Source organism: Urocitellus parryii, chromosome 1 (assembly GCF_045843805.1).
Source record: "Urocitellus parryii isolate mUroPar1 chromosome 1, mUroPar1.hap1, whole genome shotgun sequence".
Taxonomy (NCBI): domain Eukaryota; kingdom Metazoa; phylum Chordata; class Mammalia; order Rodentia; family Sciuridae; genus Urocitellus; species Urocitellus parryii.
The window spans coordinates 213,618,590-213,643,030 of record NC_135531.1 but is presented as its reverse complement, the minus strand read 5'-3'; the positions used below and the strand labels follow the sequence as shown (position 1 = coordinate 213,643,030).

The window sequence follows — 24,441 nt, the reverse complement described above, 5'->3', positions numbered from 1 at the left end:
TTTCTCTTTTATTGTTTAAAAGAAAGATCACATTTCAGGCTTGTTTCTCTTCATAGTATCACCATTTCCCAATCAAGATATGAACTCTTGGCATTACTTTGGATTACTGTCTCTCCTTTGGCTCCAGATAATCAAAACTTAAAAGTGCCTGTGATCTGTCTTCTATATCTTTTACATCCTTTGTTTTTCTTTCATTCCCATCACTATTCTATTCAGTTCATGCTTAGATAGTTGTATTCGTTTACTTAGTAGTTTCTCTGGATCTAGTATCATGTCTCCTCTTACTCATTGTGGATAACATTGCCACATTAACGTATCTAAAATCATGATTTCTTTCTTTACACCTATGTGTGTGTTATTCTCCTTTTCTGGAAAATTCTCACTGCCTTTTCATGTATATGCATATCCTTTAAAGCTGAACTTAGATCTTATTTTCTTATCAATACTGGCCTAATGGGAGTACAATGTGCAAAATCTGAAGTCAGGTCGTGTCTGTAATCTTTTGACATCTAAACACATGGTATCCACTTATCATAGCATGGTAGACCAAGAGGAGAATTTAGATGTTATTTGTTCTCATCTTTACGTTTGAATGAATAGTTTTCCTGAAGTTAAAAGTATTTGAAAGGTTCAGGGCAGAAATGTAGTAGACTTAGTTTTCTAACCTCTTAATTCCAGAATTCTTTTTGTAACACTTCCTCTCACTGTAAAGTGCCTTGTCTTTTTAGATGTTTTTTTTCATGAGTAAATTTATTATTTTACTAGCATGAGGCCAAAAATCTTGTTTTACTCTTTTGTACTTCCCATAATATTTTACACATAAATAGGCCTTAATTTATTCTTTATTTATAGAGAATAATTACTTTCAGATAAAAGTAACATTTTAAATAAAATTTTATTTCCATTTGTACAGATATTAATGGCCAAGAATATATTGCTTTTGTTTAAAAGGGATGGAAGATGTGTTTTTAGTAGTTCTTGGTAGTTACATCTACTTCCAAGGCTTTGTTAAACAAAATTAGTGGGGGAAAAAATATAATTGAAAAATTCTCTGGTTGTACTTTTACTGCTAGGGAAGCGGGTTTCACTTGTTTGCAATAGTAAGAACACTGACTAGAGTACAAAACATAAACTTTATCAACATTTCTTCATTGTTTTAATGTTTTCAATTTCTAAGTGAATAAAATGTTTTATAAAAAATAATTTTGAGGGGTGGGGATGAAGTTTACTAGTAGAGCAGTTGCCTATCATGCATATAGCCCTAGGTTTGATTCTCAGCACTTCAAAAAAATAATTTTTATAGCAAATTGTACTAAATGGAAATATGATAGAATTCTGTTGTTTTAGTTATCAAGCCACTATTGTAAACTAATTACTTTGTACCATCTTTTAGGTTTTAAAGTTTTATGAATATATCTGGCTTAAAATATGTAAGTAAAGCAACAGGAATTGTAGGAAATATATATAGTTTAAAGTTACTTTGTAACTTAGCATTAAAAAGATGTTGCATTAGGGGGCTTAAATATATATCAGGTGAATAAAGCATGGGCTTCGTGCTCATAGTTGGGGATATTTGTATCATCTGCTGAGATGTATTACAGAGGTGATGTCAAGGTGAAAGCAGGCTTTCAGAATGGTTGGAAATCATTGATATTCTGACTTGGAAACTGTAAATGGCTCAGTGGCAGATGGAGTCTTTGTCAAGGAAGAAAAATGGCAGCTTTGGAGCACATAGATGTTTTGCTAGCAGCACAGTACATAGGCTTGTGACCTTCTAGTATTCAGGACTCCTTTCTATGCTTTAATAAATTGTCCTCAGCTTTTATTCACCCCAATAGATAAATAGTAGTCATCACATTTTGGTACAAATTGAAGTGTTTTATTATGTAGAAGCATAAATATGTTTAATTTTCAAAGAACTAAGCTTTTAAGGGAACCTGGATTCCTTTGTATCAGAAATATTTCTCTTGATTTGCAAGAGTAAAAGCACTTAAGGAGTCTGAAACATGTTTGTTTTATAATTACAGAATATTAAATCTTGAAAATATGCAAAAAATCCTAAAACAATCTACTTATTTTACAGAAGAAGAGACTAAGGCTAAGAAGCTATAAGTTAACCATGACCACTTAGCTAGTTAATGATTTTTAGATTTTTTTAATACTTATAAAATATCTTTAGTTTTGAAGGTAAAACAATTTAGAATACTATCGTATACACCTACTTATTCATGATACTTGCATAATGAGAGTGGATAAGTTTAGACTTTTATTTACTTTTATTTATCTAATTGCAGATAATTTTATTGGAAAGAATTTAGCCTTTTTTTTTTAATCTGGTGTCACTAGACTACTGTATAGAAATTTTTTTGTTGGAGGGTTAATTACTTGGATTATAAAGTTACCTATGACCAAGGTATGTTTTTATTCCTTGATAAATATATTTCATGAATATTAACCAATTGGTATATAAATGGTCCTAACTTACAGTGGTTCTGCTGATGATTTTTCAACTTTACAGTGGTGTGAGAGTAAAATGCATTCAGTAGAGACTTAAGTTTGATCTTTTCATGGGTTATTGATGTGAGTATAAAAAAAACAGTACTCTGTGGTGTACTATCTTGCTAGGCAATGATGTTTAGTAAATTAGGTATATTAAATGCACTTTTTATTCATGGAATTTTCCACTTACAATGGGTATAATGGGACATAATCCCATTATGAGTCTAGGAACATTTGTATATAGTATAGATTATTTATATATATACTGTGTTGACTTATGATTTTTTCTTTTTTTAAAGAAATAGTTGTAGCTTGTATACTGAGATATTTTGAAATTTTCTGCTTGTGTCAGTGAGAATAGTTTTTAGAGGGTTATGTGTTCCTATGAGAGTCTATTGTCATGTATGTTCAGTTCAATAGCTGACATGTATTGAAGACTAACATCATCATTTACATTAGGACTGGTAAATAAAGATAATTTTGTGCTCTTGTAAAAAAAATTAGGACTGGAAGCATTACACTCCTAAAATCGACTTGATAATTGATAAAGTTACAGCATTGAAGAAAATGACACTTTGCTTTACAGGGTGAACTTTGCTGTATTTAATACTTCAGATTGTAGTCTTTTGCCAGCCAGTGCCTAAAGAATTCAGTTAAAGAAAAGTTTATAACAACAGTTATACTGAAATGCTGTCTGTGCATTTTCTAGAGATGAAATTATGCAACATTTTTACCATTGTTTTCAATTAAGAGAAAATTTTGAAGTTAGAGTCAAAGGCTTCCAAAATCCTGAAATAAGTTTTTGTTGTTGTTAACAATAAAACTACTCTCAGCTAGGTGTGGTGGTAATCCCAGCAGCTCTGGAAGATGAGGCAGGAGGATCAGGAGTTCAAAGCCAGCCTCAGGAACTTAGTAAGGCCCTAAATAATTCAGTGAGACCCTGTCTCTAAATAAAATATAAAAATAAAAAGTGCTGGGGATATGGCTCAGTGGTCAAGTGCCTCTGGGTTCAATCCCTAGTACCAAAAACAAACAAAACTAATCAGATTTTATATAGAATGTGAATATGAAAAGTATGAACTATATTATAAATGAAATCACTATTCTTATTGACATGTTGATTTTTATCTATTTCACCTATTATCTACTTTAATATGGAATAAATTGTTGAATACAGGTAAAATGATGGTCACTAAATTATTTAACAACTAATTAGTTCCTATTTACACACAAGTGCTAAAGATAATGTACTGTAAGAAAACAAAGACTCTGAACTCAAGTTCTTATATTTAATATATTAAATATATTATAAATATATAAATTATATTATAAATATATAAATTAGATGGCAACCAATACTATAAAGAAAAGTAAAGCAAATTAAGGATCATGAGTGCTGGGGGTGTAAGTTAACATTTGTTTCAGAGTTGTCATCAAAGGCCTCTGTAATAAAATGACAGTTTAGCCAAGATCTTAAGGAAGTAGGGAGCAAAGCATGCATGTCTCGAGTGGGGACTCTTTCTAAGGAAACAGTAAATGCCAGCACACTGCTTGTCTCTGAGTGGGGACTCTTTCTAAGGAAACAGTAAATGCCAGCACACTGAGATTATGTTTGGCAGCATGGCTGGACTGGAGTTGTGTAAGTGATGAGCAAGAATTAACAAATAAAGCCAGAGAGATTTCACATAATCAGCATTTAAGTCTTTTTTTAAAAAAAAAATTATAAAAACCATGCTTTCCAAGCTTAACTAAAGCCCTTATGTCAAACCAGTGGTACCCAAAGTAGTTTGGTAGAACATTGTTTATATGGAATATTAAATGAAAAGATGGTTCCATGGTTAAATAAATTTGGAGGACATGGGATTATTGTTAAACAAAGTTAAATTGGTTTTGTTTTAATAATTTTCTGAGCATCTTTTAACGTGCTGATGTGTTTTGTGAATTTCCAACTCATTTGATCCTTCCTTCAAAGATTGTATCTTATGGGACTAGTATTTTTCATGTGTTGGCAAGTGCTGTATTAGACAGGTTAACTACAGGTTAATAAAAGTGTTTTTCCACAATAGTTATTTTGTAACTTCTCTGCTTTCCCGAAGGCCATACCTCTTCCTATCTGCTTTTTCAGTAAAGATTGCATTTCTTTCTCTCTGTAAATATTTCTCCAATCTATTCATTCTGTATTATGCCTAAATGTAGGTTTGCATCATGTCTCTCCTGGGCTGTCACAGTAGTTGGCTAACTGGTTTCTCTGCTTCTAGTCTTGCTGTGTCCATATTCATCATCCTCATTGACGATTTAATTGACATCACAAATCTAACTAGGTTATTCACCTACTTAAATCCTTTACCAGCTTTCAATCACTACAAAATTAATCTCATTTACAGAGCATATGAAATCTTTCACAATCCGTCCTCTGCCTACATCTGAAATTATGCTTCAATCTCCCATACTTAATGCTTTCCAAATTTAAAACCACTTATACTTGCCTAAAGTAGGTAATGGATTGTACAGTCTTTTTGCCTTTATTCATTGCTGTTACCACTTCCTGACACAACCTTCTTCTGTAAGTAGCCTAATTTTCCATTCTTAAAGGTTTAGAGCAGATATAATCTTCTACAGGAATACTCTAAAAGATCTTCTTGGGTATACTCATAAATCTATCAAAATACTTTTAAGATGAAATAAAAATACATATCTGTATTTTTTCTACTCTCAGATCCTACACCTTGTAGCTGTGTTAAGTGCCTAATACTTTAAGTGAATACGCAAATTAACTTCAGTAAGTAGTTGAAAAGATCTATCAATTTCTCTTTTTCCCTAGTTCTGACCCTGTTTGGATTATAGAGTTTAAGTGTAAAACTACAAAATATCTGGAAGAAAATGGGGAAATCTTAGTGAAGAGTTCTTATTTATATATGACACATAAAACATGATCTATAAAAGGAAGAATATTAGTAAATGGTTATTTGTTTTGCAAAAGACCCTATTATGAAGAATAGACAAACTACGTATTGGGAGGAAATGTTTGAAAACTACATATTTGACAAAAAAAATCATACTTAGGATATAAAAAATATCTCAAAACTCAACACTTATAAGCAAACAGTCCAATTAGAAAAAAATGAGCAAAAGACATGAAGAGCCATTTCATCAAGGAGGATATGTAGATGTCAGATGAGCTCATGAAAAGATGGTTAATCATCACTAGCCATTAGGCAAATGAAAAAATATTTGTTCATTGGACACCTGTCATAACAGCTAAAACAAAACAAAACAAAAATCACAGTATTACATTCTAGCAAAGATGTGGAGAAACTAGTGTCCAATAGACTGCTGTTGGAAATATAAAATGATAAAACCACTCTGAAAAGTAGTTAGGTAGTTTATTAAAACAACAACAAAAAATTACAAAACTAAACACAAACTTAAAAGTTAGAGTTGGTAAAGAAGAAGAGCTTGTGTGTGACTATAAATGAGTAGTATGAGAGAGATCTTTCTGGTGATGTTATCTTGATGGTAGTGTTTCTTACATAAATGTTCATGTAATAAAACTACATGAACTCATACATACACATTTGTAGTTAGTTTCTGATTTTTATTATTTAATCTATATTATTATGTAAGTTATAACCATTTGGAAAACTGAGTGACAGGTACATGAAACTTCATTAGACCATTCTTTTAACTTCCTCTAAAGAATATAGTTATTTCAAAATAAAAGTGGGGAAAAATACTTATTTTGTTTAAAATTTTTACCTCCATACCCATTTCTGTGGGGAAAACAAAGTTTCATTTCCTCACTAAACTTTAGGCTTTATTCATGTTTTTTGATTTTTATCATCTTCTGCCATTTTTAGAGATTTTTTTCACTGATCTTTCATAAGACACATTCATATTCTCTCTCTTGACAGGTGTATTTTATTGTTATCTATAGGATTATCCTGTTCTAAATAAAATTATAAGCAGAAATACAAATAAAACCTTCACATACCTCCCTCAAGTTGTAAATTAAAGATACATTCATGTTAATATGTGTAGCCCTAGTTCATTAATTTTAATTGCTACCTAGCATTTCATTATAAAAATATGTCTCAGTAGTTTACTTATTCTTTCTTGAATATTTCCCAGCTTCTTTCTTTTCATTCATTCATTTTTTTTTTTTTTTTTAGGATGTTGTGAATCAAATCCAGGGTCTCATGTATGCTAGGGAAGTACTCTGCCCCAGCCCACAATTAACATCCTTATGCATAACTCTTTATGTATATATAAACATTTCCAGGTTACATATCCAGAAGTGGAATTACTGTCTTATATGTAGGCTACATGCACTTTTTACTTTATGTTGTCTAACATCTTTCTACAGTTATTGTACCAGTGCGAAAGGATTTCTTGATATATTTAGCATTTGTTTAATTTTTGCCTTTCTATTCCCCCCCTCTCTATAGATGTCCAATAGATATAATATAATATACTTTTTTATTTCTTGCTCTACCTTGACCAGCCATGAAATAAAAACAATTGTGATTCATTTTGGCTTCCATAGCTTTCATATTCATCTCCTCTTTTGTGACACTTCTGTGCAACCTTAGTACAGACACTTGCTCTTACTTAAACTATTTCAGTAGACCAAATACTGTGACAATCCTTATTGGAAATCTCTTCCTCCTCCAGTTCATCCCACTTAAAACTGCTAGGTCAGTATTTCTAATGAAAGTAGTTTACCATTGTTTGCAGCATACTTTTGAAAACCTTAATGTGGTATTCAAGGTCATTTTCAATAAGGTCCTATGTTGTGACACAAGACTGAAGCAGTCAGGGTCACTCCAGGTGAACTGGGCTGGCACAAAATAATCACACAGAGACAGAGAAATACTTTTTTCCTTGGGTTCTGTGACAGCTCCTCTGACTCAGCTCCCATAAAGGAGGCAAGGCAGGCAAGAACCAGAAAGAGCATGCCTTGAACCCATTTTTATTGGGGAGAAGCCATTCATATGAGGCAAGGAATCAGGTTTTAGGGGACTGAGTCTAGCTTCCTGATGTCCTGCTGTGAGCAGGTTGCCTGACATCTTGGAAGCCCAAGCCCATCTCATGTGCTGTGTGGGAATCAAAGGCAGAGCAAATGAAAGGGACAAATACGTGCACAGCCCAGACAGAACAGCATCATCAGTCCAGTCCACTTTGTGCGCTCAAGATGCTCACAGCTCACACACACACAGCCCATGGCTGTTTGCCATATATATAGCTCCTGTCCAGAGTGGCTCCCAACAATCCTAAACCGCTTTTACAGCCATGTCTTCCACTATTTTTTACTTGTGCTCTATGTACTTGCCAGACTACATTATTTTTTATTATTTGTTGATTGATTTATTCAAATAATAGATATTCAATGAGCTTTTATACTGCTTTATATCTATATAACTATATTGACATTGTATTTTAGGTGCAAATCATGATTCTTGTATAACGGAACTTGCATTCCACCTCATCCTAGTCTTTGAACATATTAAGTCCTTTTAAGCTTCTGATCCTTAGCATATATGTTGTTTCTTCACTTGAGATATCTGGTTTCCTGATTCCCCCATCTGGCCATCTTTTGCATTCAAATTCCTACACACTTTTCAAGGTCTACTTTACATGTCACCTTTTCATGAAACCTTTTCTGACATCTTCAGTTCCCTTTTGCTCCCATTGTACTTTAATTATACCATTCTTATGGCACTTGGTATGTTCCATGAATTTGTCTTACCCTTCCAAGAAATTAAGTGTCAAGTACTTTGTCCAGTCATCTATTATTAGTTGTGTAATACTTAACATAGGCTTTGTATTTAATAATTAAAATAATTTAGTCAAAGATAACATTATTATCCAACTTCATCAATTGGATCTATTTAAAAAAATAATTCAAATTAAGAAAAAATAATTACATAACTTTAATTTGGTGGTGTTCTTAAAACACTACAGAATAGGGCTTGGGTTGTGGCTCAGTGGTAGAGTGCTCATCTAGCACGTGAGAGGCCCTGGGTTAGCTCCTCAGCACCACATAAAAATAAATAAACAAAATAAAGGTATTGTGTCCAACTACAATAAAAAATAAAAAAAACACTGCAGAATAAACCTTATGACTTGCTTTGATAAACAGTAAATGTGATTAGTGTTAACAAGTTTGCTTTTTTTTTTTCTTTTTTTATTTTTAAGTAGTTCCCTTTTCTCAAAGCAGACTGTACTCTGGATCCTACTTGTTAGCTTCCCAAGAAGCTGGAACTACAAGCAAGCACCACCCAACCTGGCCTGGTTAGTTCTCTTGAGTTGCCTTGGCAGCTGCTGTGTGCCTCCTTTACCCCAAAGAAAAGCCCTTTGTTTATTTTCTACTATATTGGGCTTCTTCACAAGATTTTGTTTGAAGAAAGAACTCTCACACTAAAATAATTTTAAATCATTGCTAAGATAGCATTAAGTACTTCAGTTTTATCTATTTTATATTTTCCAAACTTTTGTTAGAAAAGTATTAATCTGGTGCTCTTCTTCCTTATATTATCATTGATTTCAAATCAGTAGTCAATTGAATGAAGACTTTAGATGATGAAGCAAATGGTAGACAATGGACTTTTGGATAAAACAAATAGATTGTTTATTTGCTGAATATTCTGGGTTTTTTTGAGGGGGCTGTTTATTTGTTTTGTCCTCTAGTACTGAGGATCTAACCCTTAGCACTTTATCATTGAACTACATTCCCAGCTTTTTTTATTTCTTATTTTGAGGCAAGGTCTCACTTAATTGCCTAAGTTGGCCTTGAACTTGCAATCCTCCTCCCTCAGCCTTCTCTGTAGCTGGAATTACAAATGTGTGCGCCTCTGTATCCAGTGAAGATTCTGTGTTTTAATATGGAGTTTTGAGAAGTTGTTAGAATATCAGAGATTACTGGAATTGGTGTATAGATGTTTAGTACGCTGAAGAATTTTTTAGGTTACAGCATCTGTAATGTATAAAAGAAGATTCTGATTCAGTTTGTCTGGACTGGGCCTGAGATTTCACATTTTTAACAAATAATTTCAGTATTGCTGATGTTTCACTTTGAGTAGCAAGAATATAGATGACCTTCCAATTTTAGGATTGCTAATAAAATTTTAAGATTGTCCTAATAAAAGTCGATTTTTGGTTGCTTGTAGACATTTATTTAAACTGATTCTCTACTCTGATTTGTATTTTACCATTTTAATAGAAGTTTCTAAGTTTTAAGGAAATGTGTGGATTATGGATTAATGATTGCTCTAGGATATGTGATTCTTTGCTTAAAGTTATCCTTCAGTATTTTCATTCATTCATTCATTCCTTCATTCATGCACTACCCCATAGAACCCAGAGCCTCATGCATGTTAGGCAAGTGCTCTCCCACTGAGCTACACCTCCAGTCCCAAGATTTTTATAACTTTGACCGGTATGACATTGTCAATGGAACTTTAATAAGGAATCTCTTAATTACTTGGTTTACTTTTCTAACTGAACTAGAATTCATAATTTTTTGTTATTTTAGCAGGATATTGTTTTAAGGCATACTTATATTATAAAAATAAAAATAGGAAACAGTCTTCTGTTTGACTTTGTTTTAGTTGGTATAAGTACTATTTTTTCTTTTGTAAAACTGTTATTATCACAAATTAGTTGCAATTATATACTATAAAGGTTAGACTGTTTATTTCAACTGTAGCACAGGTGGAATTGAAAACCAAATGTGTCAATAGACAACCAATAGGATAGTTAGTTCTGTCATTAAATAGCTTATACTCAAACAGATATAAATTGATTGGGGGTGATATTAATATTTAACTTTAATTAAATAATATAAAAAACATTGATAGTCTTTTATGCTTTTACAGAAAATTATAACTTGGTCATAATTCTTTAAGAAAGTTCTCAGAATTACTTATTTTTGATAAATGGAAATTGGAAATCAATATTTGAAGACCAAGATAGTAAAACATGTTTTTGAGGAAAATATGATTTTATTTAAAAAATTAGAACAATTTTATGTTGATAGTTATTATATTATCCCTACATTATTTTAATTAATAATTATCAGCAGTAGAAAGTGCTAGAGGATTTATATTATTACAAAAGTGACTTTAAAATACATTTATTATCATTTTATTATTTCTTATTAAATGAACACTCACAGGAAAAGTTTTCATATGGAATTTATGGCAAATGCTGATAAAATGTTTTTAGATCTGATCCAGAATTGTCTATAGAAAGGAACTTCCTTTGTCTCTTCTGGTAGCATCCATAGATTTTTTTTTTTTTTAAGGTACATTAATACTGCCGCTAGAAGCAGAACCATTGGAATTTACATTAAAAATAAATGTGATGAATAAAAAGCAGCACACTATAATATTATAGTCTTGACTGCTTTATCAATAAGTTCTTAAATTTGAAGTACAAAAATAGTGAAAAGGTCGAGAAAAAATGAAAGAAAGAACAAACGATGCAAAAAGAAAATGACACTGAGGTCTTCTTGGTTTAATACATATGTATTTCAGGTTGATGGTTGATTTCATTAGCAAATCTCATTGTTATGCAATGAATGTTCTTCTGCAGCAAAATGAATATTGTATTCTCTCAGACTCTGTATCTATTATGTTTCAATTACTGAAAATATATACATTTAGCTGACTTCAGTTTACTTTTACCAAATTGTTTTTAAGGAAAAGAAAGAAAACTGAATCATATTATTTTGTTGTTTAAATTTCTTCAATAACCTTTTTAATTTTTATTATAGATTTATTTTCTACTATTGTTCTCTAAAGTAAACATCTAAAAGAGGTGGATAATAATGTATCCATGTTAATTACCCTCTAACTTGTTAAATGAACACAATGTAATCTTGATTGATTTAAGCTGATAATTAATATGTGCTACTTAAGCATATGCTTTCTAACATTTTTAAATGTTGAGTGGTTTTTCTTATTGCAAGAAAATGTTAAGTAAGTGTACATATGGCAGATCTGAAGACTGCTACCTTTTGCAATAGCAAAAAATGTATGTTGAATTTTCATAAAATAAGAAATTCCGAAATAACAAATTTCAGTGGTTATACAGTGGAAGTGTTCATTTAATCACAAAAATGTATGAGGTTGCATAATTCTTATTAATGTGTTCAAATATGGATCAAGCAGTATTGGACATTTAATGTAAGTCATTTTGATGTCCCACAATAGTTTTCAAAATCAGTTTGGTTTTCATAGTGCTCTGAAAGATTGCCACCATAGTTGACATTCTTTTGACAAGCTTAGAAATCAAATAGCCCAAGATTTGATTAAATGTGAGTTGATTTTATACTGCACAGAAATTGTCTGTTTGGTAAAAATTGGCCTTCTGGTTCACTTAATGAAATCCTAATAAACACCTTGGCTATGTTGAACAAACATGAGCTGGTGTGTGTGTGTGTTAGTTTATTAATAGCTTGTATTAAGTTAATTTAGTGTTTGCTACATGCTGAGTGTTTTATTATTCACAATGAGTAATATAAAAGAAGAATTTCCAAGTTCTAGTTAAGGAGATCCCCAAATTATTACAGAGTAATGTAAAATAAATCACGTAGAAAAAGAAAGTTTTATGGGCCCAAATAGTCAGATACTGTGAAAGCAACGTCCTGCAGGTGATGAGACCTCTCCTGATAATGAGGTGTGGTGGAAGAAATAGGAAACAACATAAAAATAATCTGGGAGGTGGGAATACACAAGTTTAGCAATTTAGGGAGATAAAGGAGACTCAGCCAACTATAATGAAGATTTGATTTGCTACTCCCTGTTTACCTCATATGAATATCAGAGTGAAGCATTGTTAAATTTTAATAGTGTTCATTTGACATGGTAGCAACTGACATGGTGCAGTTATTTTTTTAAGTTACTGAGTTATCTGTCCTGTTTTTGGACTTGCCAGGGAGCAGAAGAATATTTTCTGAATCTTTTGCCTTTATAGAATCATTAGGTACAGTTAGTTGTGCTGAAAATGCTCTAAAAAGAGTGCTTGGCTGAAATACCCTAAGGAGATGGGGTGGGGGTAGGAGTTCCCTTTTCTCATTTGTCAGCTCAGAGAGGGAGTCTTTTCATAACTCATAGGATGCCATATATACTTCTCTCCCCTTTTGTCTTATCTATAAATTCTTAATATCCAAACTCACCAACCCTTGATAAATGCCACCTTGAATAAAATAAAATATCAAATTTATTTTCTCTTCCTTTCTACATTTTTCTTCATCATTCTCTAAATTTTGGCCCTTTATGGGAAATTAAGATAATCATGGATTTTTTAAAACAAAGTAATAATTTTCTAATTTAAATTTTTGTTTTGTTTAGGCAAACGAATTACACAATCAAACCTACCAATATCATAGGAAATACAATTTAAATTTTCTATAGTAGAAATAAGAATTGTGTTTTTGCATTCCAAGTGGCTGTAGAACATAGAAGTTATTTAATTTGACCAGGAAATTCAGCTGAAACTGTTAATGCCTTAATCATAGTTTTCCGAAAATTCCCTCATTCACATGTCATTTTTAGTAAAGGTGGTGATTAGTGATTGTTAGTGACTTGTGTTACAGTGATTTAATACTGAAGGTATACTTCTGAAATGAAAAATTAGGTATTTGTGATGAGAGATTCTGTACCCTTGGCACAGTCTTATCTGCTTGGGTGTTCTTTTTGTTGTTGATTTTATTATTATTCTGTTTTGTTGTATTTTCTATTTTAGTGCATTAACTTTATTTTCCAAACTGAATTATTATAAACCTAATCTAAGCAATATAATTTTAATGTTTTGATAAGATTATATTGTTAAAAAAGTCTTGAGAGCTCTTTGCATTACGATGAAAACATACTATGTTCATAATAAAACAAAGGTGTAGTGTGCGTAAACATAGAATTTTTAAGAAATGCAATTTTTACAGATTTTTTTAAAACTCCTACATATTTTAAAAGTACTGACTTAGTTTATCATAGGTTTTTATTTGTCTTATACCTATAATTAATTTAAATCAACCTTCATTGAACTATATTAGAAATTTAGGGAGCAAAAAGAAGAGCAGTTTAGGGAGGAAAAACTAAGGACAAGGAAACTTAGTTTTCAAGCTAACAATTTTTTTTAAGTGCTCACAGTTGACCAGTTTTTTTTTCTTTTTTGAAATTCAAGTTTAAAATGATATAAGGAATAGCTTCAAGTTATGTAAACTTTTTGATTCATACGATTGAGTTTTTTTCAAAGACTGCTACATAAATTTTAAAGTAGTATTTTGGAGGTGTGCTTTGGCAAAGAATTTTAATTTTGGTCTTTTATTAAGACTCAGAAATTTCTTTTATTTATTTTCTTGAAGGAGTTAAAATTTAAAGACTTTTCCTTAGGGTTTTTTTTTTTAAATCCTTATTTGTTTTTAAAGCAATTTGTTAGCATTTGTCTCGTTTTTTACAGCTTATTTACTAAAACTAATTTTTGAAAGCTGCTTAAACCATCTCAGTTTTCAAGCATTTTTTATTTTAAACTGTGAGTTATTTCACGTCAAGAATGAACTCCCTTTTAAAAAGGAAGTAACAAAATTCTTCTCATTGTTGGTTTTGATAATAAAATTAAGAAAAGAACCGATTACTTGAGACGTCAGCTTTACCTGCCTTAGTTTTGTCACGTGAGCCTTCACGTTTACTGGTGATCTAAGTGCTCCACCTGCCTTTCAGTTTGTTTACCAGGAAATCAAGATGTGTAAACTGCAGGAAGTACTATTTGACCCTCTCCGACAGTATCTCATTACAATAATTGCTAATCTCTGAATAAGACAGCCATGTTTTGTGAGTAACTGAGAGAGAGAGGTTGTGTTAGGTAGATTTTAGGTGTTTCAAGAAATAGAGCATACTAAATGCTTGCTTGGATTATGTTTTCATTATAGCTTTTGATAAAAGACATATGGTGACCTTTGGGGTCAGCAAAGCTAGGACACAATAGCAGGTATTCTTTCATGCCTTTTAACTGAAAGAATATCACGGCTTGTTGTTTTGGAGTGCTGTCACTGCTCTGAATCGAAAGGATAATGGCTACTTCCTGATTAAACCCACTCTCCACAGTAAGCTGCTAATGTTATACTGTCTTTTTCTCCTGTGAATGCAAGAGTATTTGATGTTTGCTTTACTTTTTATCATTGTCTTTTCATTGATAGATCTCTTACAAATATATCTTGAAGTTGAAGTTTATAATAAGAGTAGAAACAACTGGTTTTTAAGTTTGTAGGGTTTTTTAAAAAAAATGCAAAAGTATTTCTGTTTGATATCTTAAATCCAACCATCTCATATACTTATTGTAGATTTTGGTTAAAGAAGTTAGCTATATTTAAAGACATTAGAATGATAAAATATATTAAGCTGCTACTTTCTTGGCACTCTAAGCAAAATTTTAAAAATAACTTATGGAGTAAATTAGATTAATTTTTTTCAGTGACTACTGGGATAAAGTAATTTTATTATTTAATAAATTTCATAATTCTGTTTACATATATTGTGTTGATAATAATTTTATTATATTAAATTGTTGTTCTTAGTTAAGAGATCATCATGACTTAAAAACAATGTTCAGTATTCAAAATTTAAGAAGGGAATAATGAGCTTCTTAGCTTTAATCCTAAAGCTGGCAGTCACTCCATCTGTAGTCTTGGGACAATCATTTAAATTGCTTACCTCAGTTTTCTTGTCCACTACCATATGAGTGATTAGGTAAAATTTTGCATGTCTATTTCCTGGTGGTAGTACAAACTATAAAGAAAACAAATTCACAAGTATTTTATAAAATAGATAAGTGACTCTGCAGATAGGAAGACATTAAGAGCCACAGTAGACAGAAATAACAGAAAATTTTTAGAGCTTTAAAATAAACACTATTACATTAGCCTTTTAAATTGAACTGAACTCCCAGTGTTGTTCCAACATCAATATAACATTACCTAAATAATGTACATATAATTGGACACATGACTAAAATGAGAAATGGCAAGCTTGGAGATAATTTAGTAAAAGTTAGAATTTATTTAACTTTTTCTCAAAAGTCTTACTTTTTAAAATGAGATTGTTCAGAGTAGAAGGAAGAATATATGTGTATATTATAGGCCTATATGTATAGGTGACCTAAATAGTACCATATTTAATTTTTAATATCTAGTGTTGAGTATTTTGGTTATATAAGAGAAATCATTTAAAATTTTTTAAAATTTGAAGGTAGTTACTGAAGAATATTATAGAGCCTAACATCTTAAAATATTCAAAAATATTCTGGGATTATGTAAATAGAATTCCTCTTTATTGAAAATTAAGGTATTCTGTAAAATGCTTATCAAGTTTATTTTTGGTGACTCAGTAATTTTTAATATAAATTCTTGTTATATCCTAAGGAGATTCTAAATATTGTGTTTAGTGAATATTCAAACTTAGTTATCAAACAGAATTTAAATGATAATCTTCACATTATCTTTGCTTTACAAATTTACTAACTTAAGTAACCTATTTTTGTAATAACAAGTAATAGATGTCGTGTATTAAATGCATACTATGTGCAAACATCTGGGCTAATTCTATCATCATTTTTAAAATTTTTTTGTCATTAATGGACCTTTATTTTATTTATTTATAAGTGATACTGAGAATCAAATCCAGTGCCTCCTCACACATGCTAGGTGCTTGCCTCTTCCACTGAGCCACAACCCCAGTCCCCGCTATCATCATTTAATATTGATGATAATTATGTCATGTGCATGTACTTTTATTCTATTTTAATTGATAAGGAATTGTTTTAGAGAATTTAAATAATACAATCAAGGTCCTTTAGCCAGTAAGTGCCAGAGTCAGACTAAAATCACTAACAGAATCTAGAATCCAGAACTCAGTCTCCAGTGTCATACATTTAAGCATTGTGTTTAGATTATGGAGATAGTAAAGGTGCTTAAATCTTTGATCTAGTTGGTTTTATTTTTTATTAATTTATCAAATGTTGCTGAGTATTTCCAAAGTGTTTGGGCCTGTAAGGAAGTATAGGTGATAACAATAGAAAGCAAAACACAATGGTCGAAGGGGCAGAAAATTAACAGGCTCTTTACAGTATAATGTGATAACTATACAAGAGAGGTAAGCACAAAATACTAAAGTGGCACAAATGTATTGTTTTATTTACATACTTAATTCGCATTTTTGTGTGCTGTTCTATGTATATGGAAAAATATCAGTAAATAAAACGTTCAAAGGTCTCTACCTTTGTGGAATGTATAGTAGACTTAGAAGTAAACAATAAATAAAGTGATATTGAGCAAAGATCAAAGAAGTTAGCTGTGTAGATGCCCTTAGGAGGAGTCTTCAAGGCAGAGAGCATGAGGCAGGAGCCTGACTGGTATGTGCTCTAAAATGAATGGAGGCCATTGTGATGGAAAGTAGAGTTAGGGAGAAGGGAGAGTACAAGGGAGGACCTTAGAGACCACTGAAGCCTTACATGGCTTTCTGTAGATCTGGATTATATTTTTAATTGAACTGACACATAGGATCACTTCTGTTGCTATGCTGGGAATAGACTGTATTGTGGCAAGGCCCACCAGTTAAAAGGTTCTTATGATAATCTAAATGAGAGAAGATAGTGGCTAGGGAGAAGTAAAATCTGGATGATTTATCTGGGCACAGTGACTCAAAACCTGCAATCCCACCAACTGGGGAGGCCTCAGGCAGGAGGATCACAAGTTCAAGGCCAGCCTCAGCAACTTAGTGAGACCATGTCTTAAATTAAAAAAAAAAAAATTTTTTTTAAATGGTTGGGGATGTAGCTCAGTGGTAGGTCACTTTGTACAATCAATCAATCAATCAATAACTGGATGTTTTTAAGGTAAAACAAAATAGTTCTTGATGGAGTAGATGTGAGAGGAAAAGGAAGAAAGGATGAATAAGGTTTTGGCTTAGCAATTAAAAGATGAAGTTGGATTTTCAGGTGGAACATATTTGGAATGGGGATGGAGAAACAGGACTTCAGGTTTGGATATGGTAGATTTGAAATGTCTATGTGCAATTGGAAATATAGGAAGGTTCTACAGAGGAGATAACAACCTAAATTGGGATTAAAGAATGAATTGCATTTACTCAGCAAAAGAGGTAGTTAGTAATGGAATTCAGGAGCATTTGCTATAATACTTAAGTGAATCTCTGCATTTTTATGGTTTTGCATATTTACTAACTAGAGTAACATCTAAGCATCTGAAAAATAATAAGACTTAAAAAGTGAAAAAACTGTTCATATCAAAGAAATAATTATTCTGGATATCCAAATTTTTAGAGTATTTCAGTAACTACTATATTCATGAGTATCATACCAGCATGCTTTTACATTTGTTGATTCTAAACATAGCACTCTAAGGTAAATAAATATTTCATTTCATATTTAGAGAAAATGAATGTGAGGCAGATTAATATTTGCCTGACATCATTAATAAAAATGGTGAAGCTAAAGACTGGATTTAAATCCAGGTCTTTAGATTCTGTTGATAATGTTCCTTATGTTAAAAAATAAAGTATGTGATGTTAATTTTTGTATTATTTTGAGGTCTTGTTGAACATTAATTTTTGTTCTGCATTGTAGCACAGTGATAGTCTTGGGACATAAATTTTATAGATTCTTAATCATGGAGTCAAGTCATTTGTACAGCTTTCACTATAGTTACCTAGTACAGATACTCCTTCTACTCCTGGCTCCCACCCCAATGTATAATGTTTAATGAATGCTTTAAAAAATTATAGTTGCTATCATCATCATCTTCATTCCTTTTCTAATATGCTGTGACTTTGGAATAACAGCCCAAACTTGTTGGATTCATGTATAAATTTTAATTCCTGAAATATAAATCATATAAGAACTTTTTAATAAATAATAATTCTTAACTCATATTCTGTCAGCTTGGAGACTATTTTTTATTTCCTTCCCTTTTTGGTTTGGCCAGTGAGCTTGCTGTACAACCATGTTTCTGACTGGAAAAGTAATAATTTCTAAGATGCCAGTGGGTATTTTCACTGTAAAAGTGAATATGTTGTTCTACTATAGTAGGAAATATAAATATAGTTGTTCTTTGAAGCAGTTTTACTTTTGATGTAACAATGCCAAATTTAAAAATTTAAAAATTTAAAAATTTTTGTCTTCTGAATCAAAATATAATTATACTTTTAATCTTCATGTGAGTTAATATTGTTTACATTTATAATATGTGTTTAAAGACACAGATAACAAATCAAACAAATAGCAATTAAGAAGTATTTTTCCAAAGATATAACATAAAAAAGTACTAATAAAAATAAAATAAAATAAAAAAACAGGGGCTGGTGTTGTGGCTCAGTGGTAGACCACTTGCCTAGTACATTCAAGGCCCTGGATTCTATCCTCAGCACCACATAAAAATAAACAAAGGTATTGTGTTCAACTAAAAAATAAATATTTAAAAAAATAAAATTTTAAAAAGCACAAAACCCTGCTGTAGATAAAAGTAGTCTGATGACTCTAAAATAGCTCATTTTAAAGCATTTACTCTGAAAATGGGCAGAAATTTTACCTAGGCTTTGTATACCTAGGTTTCTGAAAGTATGTGACTTTAGTGCAGCTGTTTTGATGCATTTCTCAAAAACAGGGATTGAAGCCAGGGGTTCTTTACCACTAGGCTACATCCCTAGTCCTTTTAAAATATTTTCTTTGCACAGGCCTGGAGTTGTGCCTCAGTGGTACAATGCTTGCCTCAAATGTGTGAGGCTCTAGGTTTGATTCTCAGCACCACATGTAAATAGATGAATAAAATAAAGGTCCATCAACAACTAAGAAAATACTTTAAAATAATTTTTTTTTTTGAAACAAAGACTTGCTAAGTTACTGAGGATTTTGTTGTTAAGACAGGCTTTGAACTTGTGACCTCCTGCCTCAGTTACTGGAATTAAAGAATTAAAGATGTGTAACACTGTGCCCAGCCATTTCTTAAAATTTTTATGTTGTTTTTTCAAAGAACAACAACAATTTTAAAAAGTGTATTTATCCTTCCTATTATTTTCTCTGAAGTCTTCTATTTCATTATCATGCCTTAAAGACTTCTCTTAAGTATGTTTATTTTAAGCATTATTTAAGTAAAAGAAAAATTTAGTTGGTTATTTTTATTATCACTAAAATAACTGTAATTTTCATATTAATTCTGTTAAGGATTATAATTTTATATCCTAAATATTTTTACTTAGGCATAGAAAATATTAGTGTATATGTTAAATGCTGTGTATTACTCACCATTTAAAAAGTTATATTTGAATAGTTTCTTGTCTTTGATTCAGTCAAGAAAAAAAATGGTCAATTAGAAATTTCTTTTTAAAGTATTCATTATTGTCTATCTTTAATAATCATACTGAACTAAATCTGTTATATCCTTGATTAATTGGAATGCTCAGAGAATGAGCATTCTGATTATTTTTTTTCTGGAATGTGATCTCTTACCATTTATTATTGAAAATTTTATTTAATACATTTGTGCAGGTATAAAATCGAAAAATTTTTGTTAATTTGAAGAAGTAGGTTGCTACTGAGTCTTGACTTCGCAGTGTGAGCTATTACTAGTCTAGTTTGGCAAACAAAGTACAAACAAATATTACATATGGTTGTTGATTTGATAATTTGAGCAATTAATCTTGTTTTGTAAGCAAAGCATAATGAAATATTAACTATGTACCAGTAATTTTAAAACACTAGGAATGTCAAAAGGAAGATAAGATTAATTGCTGAATGAGTGATATAAATAACTGAAATACTTCACTAGAATAACAGGGGGAGTGGAAGTTTTTTTTTTAAGGTAAAGGAACCTGGGCAAAATTTTGAAGCAGTGAAGGACTTCAAACATTTAAAAATTAGATTAAGATACAATTCACATTTAAAGTTGCAAAATACATTTAACATAAAAGTTGCCATTTCAATTTTTTTGGGGGGTGTGCTAAGGATCAAATTCAAGGTGTTGCATATACTAGGCAAATGCTCTACCACTGAGCTATACCATAGCCCCAGTGTTGACCAGTTTTATGCAGGCAGTTTAGTGGCATTAATTATATTCAATGTTGTGCAACCATTACTGCTGTTTCCAAATTCTTTTCGTTACCCAAACAGAAACTAATCATTAAGCAATGACTTTCCATTTCTTCTACCTTCCAGCTCTACTAACCTCTAATCCACTCTTTATCTCTAGAAGATTTCTGATAAGTAAAATGATAAAGTATTTGACCCTTTTTTGGTCAGATTTATTTTACTTAGCATTAAGTTTTCAACCATGTTGTAGCATGTTTCAGAACTTCATTGTCTTTTATGACTCAACTGCACATATGTAAATAAAACAAAATATATGTGCATTTATCATATTTATTCATTTATCTGTTTGTAGGGCATCTTCTCAAGTCTTCCCGAAGTATTTTTTGAAGTCTCTGGGTTTTTTTTTTTTTTTTTGGTAGTATTGGGGTTTGAACCCAAAGTGTGCACATGCTAGACAAGTGTTCTACCACTGAGTTCATCTCCAGGTCCCTTTTAAAAAATGTATTTTCAGACAGGGTCTTGCTGAATTACCCAGGCTGGTTTTAAACCCCCTTCACAAACCTTTCAGGTAGCTGAGATTACACATGTACACCATTGTGCCAGGTTTATATTTAGCTTTTTGAGGCACACCAAACTATTTTACACAACAGTTGAATCAAGGGGCTGAGGTTATAGCTTAGTGGTAGAATGCTTGCCTAGTACTTGTTGAGGCACTGGATTCAATCCTCATTACCACATAAAAATAAAGAAAATAAAGATATTGTGTCCATGTACAACTAAAAAATTTTTTTAAAAAAGTTGAATCAAGTATTAACATATTCTATTATAACATATAAAGTATGTAAAGGATTAAGCTTAATGAATATTGGTCTCAGGACATAGCCTGTATTTTATTTTTTAAAAGAAAGGAAAACAGAAAGCCATATGTATTATGTGTAAGAACATGTGTGCGCATTACTAGAGATTGAACCCATAGGTCTTCTACCACTGAGCTGCATCTCCAGCCCTTGCTAGGTTGCTGAAGCTGGCTTGGAACTGGGGATTCTCCTGCCTCAGACTCCCAAGTCTCTGGGATTATAGCATTGTACCATATACCAATAGTTACTTCGGAAAGTAAATTTAAAGAATAAAATAAACTTTCTGGTTATATGTAATCCCAGTGTTGCTTAATATTTTATAGAACAATATCATTGAATTTGGATATCTTATTCACTAGAGACTCTGTTATAGAAGGATGGTATTGATGTTTCCACAATTAATTCACAAAATAATGTAGTTCTGCCCAGTTTAAGATATGTTTATTTTGGATTGGTTTTTGAGCACTATAAAGTAAATTCACTCAATTATATGTAACTGAAAATTATCTCTTTAGTTAAATACTCTTTAGTTATTTCATATTAATTTATTTTCCTAAATATATGTTAATGTTTCATAGTTTTAAATCTGAGGGAGAAGACTAGGCATTTCAATTGGTGTTTTTGAGACAAATCTTAAAAGTATATATTCTAGAATTCAGTGTGAATTAGGAGAAAACAGGGCTCACTGGCTTGATAAGATCATTAGAATCCAAGAAATCAGGCAATATTGTAGTAGGGAAACTTTTTGGTCTAACTACAATGGATTTATAATACTACTACAATGGATTTATAATATTGCAAACCCACAAACAATAATGAATGATATTTGTGGATTCAATAAAGAACTGAACAATACTGACAGATATAATGGGTTATCCTGATGAGAATATTGTTTAGGGCATCAGAGAGTAATTTCTATACAAAATGAAGAATAGTTAGAAGTTCCTTTAAAATTTCTCATCAATGGGTATACATGAGAATATCTGATACATAGGCAGTTTAAAAGAGCTAACAATTTTGGGAATATTTACAATTCATGGAATTTTTTTTTGATTGGGAGAAACTTTTGAGGCAAGTTGCATTAATTAAATTTGAGCCCAGTGAATTTTTCCACACCTAAATAGGAATTGATAATGATATTACCACAGGTTAGGCTTAGAGAAATCTCTTGGTAAATAAATTTTCACTTGAAAGCAAAATTTCAATAATTTATTGAACACAGAATTGAGGTGGACTAAATACTTTGAATGACCTTCTGGATAAAAATAAAATATTTAGCTAAAATAGTTAAAACATTTTCATCATAACAATGCTGATCTGGCAAGAAAGTAATGAGTAGGCAAAACGAGGTGGTGTACTCCTATAATCCCAGCAATTTGAGAGGCTGAGGCAGGAAAATCCCAAGTTTGAGGCCAGCCTCAGCAACATAGCAAGGCCTTAAGTAAGCGAGAGCCTTTCTCAAAATAAAAAGTAAAATTGTCTGGGGATGTGGTCCAGTGGTTAAGTGCCCTTGGGTTTAATCCCTAGTTTAAAGAAAGCTCATGGGACCAAAACTAAGTGAAATACAAAAAAGTTTCCTCCACTACTGGGAATGCACCCAAAGGTACTCTATCTGAGCTATATCCCATCATTTTTGTTATTTTGAAATATGGTCTCACTAAATTGCTGAGACTGGTCTTGAACTTGAATCGTAAGTTTGAGACTAGTCTGGGCAATTTTGGCAAACTTATTTGCCTCAAAATAAAAAATAAAAAAGGATTGCTGATGTAGCTCAGTGGTAAATTCCCCTGGGTTCAATCTCTAGTATCCCACCTCCTCCCCCCCAAAAAAAAATTATCAAGGAAAACGAACACCTTACACAAATAGTAAATGGAACCATCAAATCAGAAAAATAAGAAAGAATAAAAGTAGGTAGGAACAACAGAAGGAAGGAAAAATAAAGTTGAAATAGAGTTTATTTAAAATTAGGATTGTAGTTGCCAAGTTCCTGTCTGTCTCCCTTCTAGGTCTTTTAATATTTATTGTTGAGTTTGGAGTGATAGAATGAAGGAAATGTTTTGGGCAAACTAACCCAAATTTTTTTCCATTAAACTTTGTTTTAATGGATCTCAAAATTGGGTGATAGATTTTTGGTCAAGTTGTTACTGATTTTAAAAACTAATAAAACTCATTCTACCATCTTTCTTACCCTCATATCCTTTCCTTTACCACCCTCCCCCCCCCCCGCTTTTCCCTATCCAAATTTCCTCCATTCCTCCCATGTTCCCTCCCATCCTCACTATGGATCAGCATTCACATATCAGAGAACAAATTTGGCCTTTGATTTTGGGGGGATTGGCTTACTTCAGTTAGCACAATATTCTCCAACTCCATCCATTTACCTGCTGATGCCATTGTTTTATTCTCTGTTAATGCTGAGTAATATTCCATTGTGTATATATACCACAGTTTCTTTTTCCATTCATCTATTGAAGGGCATCTAGGTTGGTTCCATAATTTAGCTATTGTGAATTGTACTGTTATAAACATTGATGTTGCTATGTCACTATAGTATGCTATTTTTACATCCTTTGGATGCAAACTGAGGAGGGGGATAGCTGGGTCAAATGGTGGTTCCATTCCAAGTTTTCCAAGGAATATCCATACTGCTTTCCACATTGGTTGTACGAATTTGCAGTCCCACCAGCAATGTATGAGTGTGTCTTTCCCCCCACATCCTTGCCAACACTTATTGTTGTTTGTCTTCTTAATAGCTGCCATTCTGACTGGAGTTAGACCCCTAAGTACATGTATAAAGACACAAATGGTGTGACTCTACTTTGTGTATAACCAGAGAAATGAAAAATTGTGCTCTATATGTATACTATGAATTGAAATGCATTCTGCTGTCATGTATAACAAGTTAGAGTAAATAAATAGATTTTAAAAACTAATAAAACTAATGAAATTGCCACAGACACACAAAAAACAAATACAAATATAAAACCTAAAG

At 31.7% G+C, this 24,441-nt stretch overlaps 1 protein-coding gene across 7 annotated transcripts in view; it reads left to right on the top strand.

Annotated features, from left to right (window-relative positions):
- Baz2b (bromodomain adjacent to zinc finger domain 2B) overlaps positions 1 to 24,441 on the top strand; it is a 274,260-nt gene that overhangs the window by 80,677 nt on the left and 169,142 nt on the right. The window contains exon 1 of one of the 7 annotated variants that reach the window (XM_077802638.1): positions 14,347 to 14,602. The exons of the other annotated variants lie outside the window; for them this stretch is intronic. The gene's annotated coding sequence lies outside the window, so the exon portion shown is untranslated. Of the gene's footprint in view, positions 1 to 14,346; positions 14,603 to 24,441 lie in introns of those variants that run through there. 7 annotated transcript variants of the gene reach the window in all.